Source organism: Pipistrellus kuhlii, unplaced genomic scaffold, assembly GCF_014108245.1.
Source record: "Pipistrellus kuhlii isolate mPipKuh1 unplaced genomic scaffold, mPipKuh1.p scaffold_m20_p_2, whole genome shotgun sequence".
NCBI classification, from domain to species: domain Eukaryota; kingdom Metazoa; phylum Chordata; class Mammalia; order Chiroptera; family Vespertilionidae; genus Pipistrellus; species Pipistrellus kuhlii.
In genome coordinates, this window is record NW_023425515.1 from 186,149,608 (window position 1) to 186,159,997 (window position 10,390).

Genomic DNA, 10,390 nt, shown 5'->3' on the forward strand with positions numbered 1-10,390 from the left:
TCTGCGTAATGTTTTCCCAGCTTTTTCTGCCGTGGCGTGGATCGACTGCCCCCCTTTTCGTGGCCGGATGCTGTTCCGTGGTAAGGACATGCCCGTTTATGAAGCGTGGAGCCCAGAGTGCCATGAGGTGGTGGTGGAGCAGGTGGAAGGGGTGCGCAGTGGTGAGGATGCTGAAGAAGTGAGTGACAGTATCACATGGGCCAATCATGTGGGTGACGTGACCTGGGTCGCCCACAGAATTAACCAAACTGGCTTTTGGGTGAGGACACCCAAGTGGGTCATGGAAACTGGTCGGGGACGTTGGCTTTCCTCGTCTTTAAAAAAGAAACGGAGTCTATGTTCAAGGGGTAGTGGAGGCTGAACTGGTTCATTCCGGCAGTGAAGCAGGAGTTCTGTCATTCCCTCGCCGAGCAAAGCAATACGATTTGTTTCCTCGTCGACATCCCATTTAACTCGCAGTGAGTCCCTGCTTCCTGGCTCACTCCTGGGTCCCCCGCTGGACCAGTTCCTCACCGGCTTGTCTTCTATGGCTGCTGAGAGGATGGAATAAATTATAAACAAAACTGCAAGTCACTCAGAACCTCAACCATCACTTACTAACGGGGCTTAGGGTGTGTTTGGTTTATAATATGTACCCACTTATTTTATAACAATAATGACTGTGATGTGACTAAAATAGACAAAAATGTTATAGGCCAATTGAGGAAAGGAATTAAAAAAGGAGATATAGAGCAATTGAATATAGGACTTGGGGGAACAAGTAACATCAGAAACGTAGGCTGAGAGACGCTACAGTAGTTGAGTATAAAACTTTGCTCTGAGCTTCCTAGTAACCAAGGCAAAAAGGGAAAGCAAGCAAGTTTAATAAATCTGATGCACGGTCTCTCAACCTAGGTACCTCTGACGTGTCAGGCTGGATAATCCTTGTTGTGGGGCTGTCCTGTGCACTGTAGGATATTTAGCAGCATCCCTGGCTGCTGTCCCCCCAGATGCCAAAGCACCCCCCCCCCCCTGCTCAATTGTAACATTCAAAAATGTCTCTGGACATTATCCAGTATCCTCTGGTGGTGAAAGCTGGGAACTGATGATTTAATGAAAGGAAGCAAACCTGGACATGAGGCCTTTGGATGAAGGACTGCACAGTGTGACCCCCAAGGCCTCCAGGATCAGGTCTCAGAGTCTGTAGACACATTTGCAGCCTGTGCTGTTCCCGGTCCATGAAGACAGCAGCCCCAGCTCCGGTGACTTCCATGGCTGTGCTAATTGTCTCTGGGGGACATAGTGGTCCCCCAGCCCACTTCCTGGGTGAAGCTCCTGTGTCAGGTGCTGGCCTCACAGGCTTTATCTCCTGGAATCTGTAGGCCATGCTCTTTCTTATCCCTATCACCCCCATTTTACAGATGAGGAGACTGAGGTTGCTCTGCGTGGGAGAAGGGGTGTTCGCACCAGGGTACCTTGGTCCCTGTGCTTTTTACCCTCTAGACTCCGGTAGAAGCTGCATTGCACCCAGTGGAATGGTTAGCGGCATCCTCTAGAGTAGGGGTGTCGAACTCAATCAGAGAAGGGGCCAAAATCTAAAATCCAGCCTAAATCGCGGGCCGAATGGTTTACTGAACAGTCATAAACTGTCATTGTGATGGAAACGCAGAGGAGTGCAGTGATGACAGCGCGGTGCGGGCCACATTGCAAGGCCTGGCGGGACGGATTTGGCCCGCGGGCCTTGTGTTTGACACATGTGCTCTAGAGGATGCCGCTAACCATTCCATTGGGTGCAATGCAGCTTCTACCGGAATTATCGGCCCAACGTGCCAATGGAGCTGCTGCCCCACATGGTCCAGTCGGAGGGAGATTGACTTGGGGTTTGGGGGTTTCTGGAGGAGGAGGGATGAGGGTGAGTGTGATAACAGCGTTGATGGGCAGGTAGGGTCCCCACTGACTGGGTTTGACAGCCTCTACCTCTTGGAATGAAGACCCAACTTTGGGCCCTGGCTGGGTAGCTCGGTTGGTTAGAACATCATTTCGATATGCCAAGGTTTCTGGTTCGATCCCCAGTCAGGGCAAGAATCAACCAACGAATGCAAAAGTAAGTGGAATAACAAGTCGATGTTTCTATCTTTCGTTTTCTCTGTCTAAAAATTGATCAATAAACATTAAAATCAAAAGGAGTCCGTAGATCCTGGCCTTTCTTGTCACTATCATCCCCATTTTACAGATGAGGAGACTGAGCTTTAGCGAGGTTAGAATTGGATCAGTCCATATTCCAGCTGATGTCTGCATAGGCTCGGATTACTCCAGAAGTCTCTAAGATCCTGGGCACAGTCCTTTTTGTCTTTTTAGCTGGTGAGGAAAAGTTGGAAGGTCAGTGGATCATCCTACACCTGAAGAATCTCCGGGATGGTTTTAGCCAGAGTCACTGGGGGCCTGGGTCAGGCAGAATGGTACAGGCACTGCCTGATGACAAGGCCACTGCAGCTCTGGGGCTGCTGCTCTGGCTGCTCCCTCTACTGCTCCCGCACCCTTACCAGGAGAGCAGTAATAGTACCCAGCCCACAGTGTTGTTGGGAGGACTCAATGAGATAATACAGTGGTGCCTCGCATAAAGAACGCCTCGCATAGCGAACGCTGCACACAACGAACTTCATTTCATGATTCATACAACGAACTTCGTTTCACACAACGAAGTCGCCCGAGCTTCCACGACTGCTTCGCCCGAGCTTCCACGATCGCTGCCGATGTATTGCATCCTTCCGCGCAGGCACTGCAGGCAGTCGTTAGTCACTGCGCTTAACTTAAGCACGTATCGCGGCAATCGTTCTTCATTACGAATTAAATCACGCACGTATCACAGCAGTCGTCCTTTTAAGTTAAACTCAATATTTTTTTTATATCATGGCTTCTAAAAAAAGCAGGAAGGTGATTTCTGTTGAAATGAAACAGGACAATGCTCAAAGGGAAGCGTCATCTGATAACGAGGAGCAACAATCAAACAATCAACCAATCCCAACTGCTGACATCAAGAACATCCTGGTCAAATGGAAAGCAGTTCAGGAGTTTACCAATGCCCACTATCCGGATTCAGCTGAAGCAAACAGGATCAACGATCTTTACTCCGATACTCTTGTCCGTTATTTCCTGCAGATGTTGGAGAAAAGAGAAAAACAAACGACTTTGGACAGGTTTTTCATGAAACCATCGGCCAAAAAGCAGAAAATGGATGAAGATGTGCAAGATTCGGTAGACTCTACTTAGTCTGTCTTAAAATTAAAAAAATGTGTGTTTTTTTTTTAAAAATTATGTTTTTAGATGTATCTAAATAAAAATAATAACAAAAAATTTATCTTTTTTTATGTCATCTTAGCATATTTTATGCTACAGAACGAATTATTTTTTTTAACATGTATTGTTATGGGAAAACACGTTTCACATAACGAACTTTTCTCATAACAAACTGGAACGAATTAAGTTCGTTGTGTGAGGCACCACTGTATCCATGACAGCATGGCACTGGCCAACAGTCTGTTCTCACCACATGTCAACTCTTGTTATTATTGTCATTATCATTATCATTATTACTAGAGGCCCAGTGCATGAAATTCATGCATGGGTAGGGCCCCTAGCAGGCCAGGGCCTTCCTTCATTCTGCACCGCCCCCTGGTGGTCAGTGCACGTCACAGCAAGCGATTGAACTCCTGGTCTGCCAGCAGAACTCCTGACACTTTCCATATTAGCCTTTTATATATATATATATTGTCAGCATCAGGAATACCTCTAGATAGGGATCTCACCCAACCCCGTGGTGGACAGATGGGGAAAGTGAGGCTCAAAGAGGCAGCCGCCCACTCGCCATCACCCTGTGAATGAGGGGAGGTGCATGCCCGCTCCCAGCCTGGAGCCTGCTCTGGGCCGACCTGGATGAAGCAGGAATTTCCACCTGAGGCTGAAGACTCCCTCCCAACCTTTTCCTCCCTGAACCAATTCGTAATTACTGGCCTGTGGCCATGCTTCTCCGCCTCCCTCCCTCTGGCAGACCTGCGGAACCTGTATGAGGAGCTGCTGTGGGCGGCCAGCCTGTGGGTGCCGGCCCCTTTGTCCCTTGGCTGAGGGGGGGAGAGGAGGAAGGAGGAGGATGGGCCATCTCCCCCCTGCAGCCCTTTCCTGCTGGCTGTCACCCACGCTTGTCTAGGCTGTAATTTGTGGCTAGTGCCCGGGCCATTCTGGGTGAGGTGCCCGCTGGGGGAGGTGGGGAGACACAGAGGCAGGGGCTCCCAGACCATCTGAGGAATCCGGAAGGACTTGGAGGTGCCGTGGGAACGGTGGCTGGGATGAGTGAGGACCCAGGTGGGTGCCAGGCCCAGCCAGGGTGCCTCCCCCCTCCCTCCCTCCCCAAGGCCCCGTGGGTGATGCCACCGCAGCCGGAGTTCCGGGAGGGAGCTGGGGCGTCTCTGGCACAGCTGCTGACTTTGGCAGAAAAGAAAGGCTCCTGCTTAATATCCCTCCTGGCAGAGAGCGAGCAGGGTGCGAGGTGCGTGTGCGAGGAGAAGACAATCTCGTTGCTAACGCACCGTGAAGCACAATAAATATTCTGCTGACAAACCCCAAGTCCAGGAAACAATCCCGAAGCCCTGAGAAGTGATCACAATAAAGAGGAGGCCCCAGCCCTTCCCGGAGCTGCCTTCTCCGTCATCGCTGAAATTCTATTCAGATGGGAGGCAAGTCACGCTCCTCCCCCCAACCCCGTCTCTCTTTTGGGTCAGGATCTCCCTCCTGAGCCGAGGATGACTGGTTTCTGATTTCCCCACGGAGGGAAGATCTCATCACCTGGCCAGTGGGTCTGACCAGGAGCCCTGGTCCTGAGCCCTCCGACAGACTGAGGACCCTGGAGAGCCAGCACCCCCTCTCTCCCCACTCCCCAACACCTCCCAGCACCCTCTCTCCCCTCACCCCAACACCTCCCAGCACCCCCTCTCTCCCCTCACCCCACAAGCACGCCCGGGCTTCAAAACCGGCTCCATTTTTTTCATTAAATCCCAGAGTCCTACGGAGGGAATGACCTGGCTACTTCAATTAACTTTTTTTCTCCCTTTTAAACCACCAGGTTCCATTTCCTTCCGAGGTGGCAGCAGCTCCTGGGAGGGAGGCGGGGCTTCGGACGGGGCTGCATTTGAATGTTTGGGCGCGATAGCAGATAGGGACCAGCATGGAGAATCGTCTTTATCACCCCAATGAGACAGGTGGCACTGGTGGCCGGGGCCAGCATACCAAGCGGCCCGAGAGCCCTTATCTCCGTCCCAGGAGCCGCCCCCCACCCCGTCACCTCTGCGATTCCAGGCAAGAGGCAGCCGGCTGCCCTTCTGCGGGGAGCCAGATATCACTGCGCTGGCCGCGGCCAGCTTAATAAGAAGTGGAAATTGCTCCCAAGGAAAGTTTCCGAGGAATTAACTTCTGATGGGTGGAGGCGGGAGAGGGCAGGGAGAGCGAGGGGCGGGAGGAGGAAGGGGAGGAGCTGGGTGGGGACAGGAGGACGCCAGCTGCCTCCAGGAAGGAGGGCAGCCTGGGATGGATCCAGAAGGGTGTGTTGTCTGAATGGAGAGGGCAGGTGGGCAGGCAGTGCCCATGGGGACCTAGGGATGCCCGGTTGCCTACAGGAAGGCATCTGAGTTCCCCCTCTGGGTGCTAATTGTGCCAGGTGTGCTGCTCAGAGCCATGTTCTCCTGCTGAGCTGGTCTCCCTGTTTCACCACCTGATTTCCACACCGGCTGCGGGTTTGGGAACAGCACTCCCATCCGATAACCGAGACGCAGAGGGCAGCTCCACTCACAGTGGGTCACCCGGCGCCGGAGCAAGGCTGGGCTTGGCCCCAGTGCTGCCCTGTCCCCGGGCCAGGGCTGTCCTCGTGGGGAGCAGGGCGGTGGGACTCAGGGCCGCCACTGCCCGTCTCTGGGGTGGACTCCAATGATGCTTCAGGTCAAGAGTCGAGGTCTTAGGTTTAGTGCTTGTTTCCGGACTTGACTGGGCTGCTCCGCCTGCCCCACATGTCAGAGAAACACAGGCCTTTGAGGTACTGGGTGCAAGGAGGGTGGCACACACATTTGTGCATGCTTCATCTATCCATCCATTGATCCATTCATTCACCCATCCATCCATCCATCCACCCACCCACCCACCCATCCATCCATTCACCCATTCACCCATTCACCCATTCACCCATTCATCCAACCATCCATCCATCCATCCATCCATCCACCCACCCACCCACCCATCCATTCACCCATTCACCCATTCATCCAACCATCCATCCATCCATCCATCCATCCATCTATCCATCCATCCATTCATCATTCATTCATTCATCCATCCAATCATCCATCCATTCACCCATTCATCCATCCATTCACCCATTCATCCATCCATTCATCCATCCATCCATCCATTCATCCATCCATTCATTCGTTCATTCATTCATTCATTCATTCATCAATTGTCCTTTGTGCTCTCACTGCACAGGGTGGAGACTAACAGGGTAGGCTCTGGAGTCAGGCTGCCCGGGTTCAAACACACACCCTTTGTGATGTTGGCAACCAGTCCCGCCTGTCTCCTCTGTGAAAGGGGGGCAGGGACAGCACCCCCACCTCGTGTGGCTCCTGCGGAGGTTCCACACCCCGATACTGAGCGCCTGCCCTGAGCCGGCCGGCGCCCAGCCTGGGATGCAGCCGGGAACAGGCAGGTGGGACACACAGGGCTGCAAGGCCGTCTGCCCCGGGGGAGGCAGAGGCACACAGCCCATCGAGAGCCATGGGAGATGGACGTGCTCACAGGGTGTGAGACGGCTGTGGGATTAGAGCAGATAATCCGCATGGAACGCGCCACATGGGCGCAGAGCAGTGCTTAATTAGCGTTCTCGGGGATTGCGATGTGCCGGCCCGCCCTACACTGGGGCTGGGGACCTGGGACACGCACAGCTGGGCACGCACGGGGCGTGATCGGTGTGACCGTCAGAGGGTCACACCGACAGAACTGCGTCCCCGTGGCAGGGTGGGCCTTCCTGCCCCCCCTCCATCTGACCCAGAGGAGGAGGGCTGAGCCGGAGGGAGGCACAGAGCCCTACCTCGGGGAGCTGCAGTCTTCTGGGCCAGGGCTACAAAAGGAGGAACCGGCTCCCATTTCCCAGATGTGGAAACTGAGGCCCAGAGGGCTGGCAGGACTGGCTCACCGTCTCAAGATCAGGCCTCCACAGTGTCTAGAGCCAGGGCTGCCCCATCCAGGAGGCCAGCACTGCAGGGGCTGGGCGGGGCCTCTTGCCTTCTCCTGGGTGGTGGGGGTGGGGGGACCCCAGGGAGTGGATGGGCATTCCCAGGGGCGGGGCTTCAGCGCCCCTTGGGAAAGAATTGGAGCCGGAGTGTTTGGTCAAATGCTTGTTCATCACTGAGCCTGGGATTCCAAGTGACTAGAGCTTGGGCTGGGAGACACAGAGTCTGGGTCCCTGTCACCCCCACTTATTTTATCGCTGAAGGATGGAAGATGTGGGGGTTGGGAGGTGTCCCATGTAGGGTGGCCAGATTTAGTGGGGGGGAAAAAGGCAGTATGCCCAGTTAAATTCGAATTTCAGATAAACAGTGCATCGTTGTTCAGTATAAACGTGTCCCAAATGTTGTCCTGTATGGGAGCTGGCAAAGCTAATGCCACGGGGTGAGGTGGGGTGGGGGAGGAGCAGAAAGAATGCCAGTGTTGTGAGGCCTCTTCTGGCCTCAGTTTCCCTGTCTGCCCAAGGGATCTTTTTCCCTAATAGAGAACGGGAATCTCCAAAAGCAGCCAGGGGTTCTTTGGGGTGTTGTGGCCACTGGCTTCTTCTCACCACATCTGGCAGGGATGGGGCGGGTGGGCGGGGAGGCAGGAGTGGGGAAGGGGGCTGACCTCACATTCTGCTCTCTCTGCCCATCGGCGGGGGGAACAGACCCCAACCTGACTGCAGGAGCTTTTGACATGGAGCCAGCTCCAGTCGGGGGTTCATGGAGCGCAGCAGTCCCCGAAGCAGCGGCAAATGGCTCCCTCCCCAGGGCTGTGCAAAGCTCAGGGCAGGAGGGACCTTGTGGAGGCCACGGGATTCGGCCAAGGCATTCATTCATTCATTCATTCATTCATTCATTCATTCATTCACCTTTACTGGCACCTCTGTGTGCCATACTCCTCTTTGGTCCTCTGTTCTCGCCTGGGAAAAGGACTCCCTGGTCCATAGGGTGGCCTCACAGAACTTGCCGAGAGGGACAGGTGAAGCCATTGATGTGAAAGGTACTAATGTCTTGGAAGCGCCTGCAACAGTCCCCACACTCCCTGCCCTCATCCCACCAGTGAGGATAGTCGGCTTCCTTCTCCTGGGACTGAAATTCCCAGCCTGGCGGCGCCGCCTTCTCAGTAGAGCAATGCTGCCACCTGGTGGTCATCGTGTGCATTTCTCTTACGGAAGCGGGGCTCAGCGGAACTGGAGATCCGCCCCCAGGAGCCTCTTTACAAACTCTACTTCCCCACCCCCTCAAAAAGCTCTCATGCTGAGTGTCTGTTCCTATAAAAGGCAAGACACTCCTGGGAGCCTACTCTGTTTCTACTTCCTGTCTTCCCCGGGCCTGCTCTCCACCGGCCTTAGCACCGTCCGTTTGAAAGGAAGTCAGATTACGCCCCACTCCACCCCAGACCCTACAGTGACTTCCATTCCACTCAGAGTGACGTTAAAGACGGTGTGGTGGCCCATGATGACCCCCCCCCTCCGCCCTTGCTTACCTCTCAGACCTCACCTGCCCCTTGCTCATTCCCCTCCAGCACACTGACCGGCCCCCCTGCCTTTCCTTAAACAGTGCTGCACACGCCTGCCCCAGGGCCTTTCCACCTGCGATTCCCCTCTTCTCAGAATGCTCTGCCCCAGACATCCACCTGGCCTGCCCCTTGCGTCACTCAGCGCTGTTTAAAAGTCACTTGCTCAGAGATGTCTGCCTGGACTAGATAGTATCCTCCATCACGTTTCTTCCCTTTTCCTACTTGGCTTTCTTCACAGGACTCACAGTATACCTGCACTTGTCCGTTTATGTGGGGCCACCGGAGAAGATACAGCCTCCACCTTCGGAAGTTTTCCGGTCTGATGGGGAGACACTGCTCTGGCCCTTTAAAAATTCCCAGTCTGACCCTAACTGGTTTGGCTCAGAGGATAGTGTTGGCCTGCAGACTGAAGGGTCCTGCCAGGGCCAGCCTGGCAGGTTGAACCGGGCTGAGGTAGGGAGGTGGGAATTGAGAAAAGAAAGAGAGACAGAAGAGTGGGATCAGGAGGACTACAAGTCATCGAGGAACTGTAGCAAGTTTATTAACTGCACAATGCTTCTTACACACAAGACACTAGTTAGGAGGTCTGTCAAGAGGAGTGTATTTCTTTGTTCCTCTTAATTTCTAAAGGAGAGATAGAGCCGAAGGAAAAATTCTTAGTACAATAAATCTTCAGTAGATAAATACAGACTTCTGGGCAAGACATGAAATGTTGCTCTCATACTATAAATTACTTTCATTCTACTGATAATCGCCATCCAAAGGAGTCAGGGAAAACTGTTTGGGTAGGGGGCCAACCCTGCTAGCCCCCTCAGATGCAAGGACCTTGTCAGCTTACACCCTGTCTCCAACAGGGTCCCGGGTTCGATTCTGGTGAAGGGCAGGTACCTTGGTTGGGGGCACATCCCCAGTAGGGGGTGTGCAAGAGGCAGTTGATTGATGTTTCTCTCTCATCGATGTTTCTAGCTCTCGATTTCTCTCCCTTCCTCTCTGTAAAAAAAATCAATAAAGTCTATTTAAAAAAAATAATAATCCCCAGTCTGATGGGAGAAACAGCTTCTGCCTTTGGGGGTCTCCTACCGGACAGGAGACTGACGGCACATGGGGAAAGTGGGGGCATGGCTCCTGGAGTCCAGCCACAGGGCGGCAGCTGCTGGAATGACCCAACAGAAAGACGATGGGAGCGGCGGCAGCAGGCGGCGATGTGTATGTTTTCCCACCGGGTTCCATACAAAGGGCGGTGCAAATCCCCCACAGACCCCGTCTTCGGCAGCGGAGTGATTCAGACAATGCGAGCTCACCAGCAATGCCCACGGTGCTAGGATGGGGGTGAAAGCCACATGGGGCGAAGGGTCCCACACCCCATGCAGGAGGAGGCGATGGGGGGACAACACGGGGGGCTCAGAAAACATCAGCAACAACATATTTACCGTCAGCAAGGGGAGCGTGGAATACTTGCCTTGTCACTGCAGCAAAGAAGCAAGCATTCTGCCAGGCTGTTCATGCTACCCACTCTCAGTGGCTGTCCCCCCAGGACTGGGGCACTTTGGCGGGGCTGAGAGAACTGGGCGCCGCCATCTTTGTG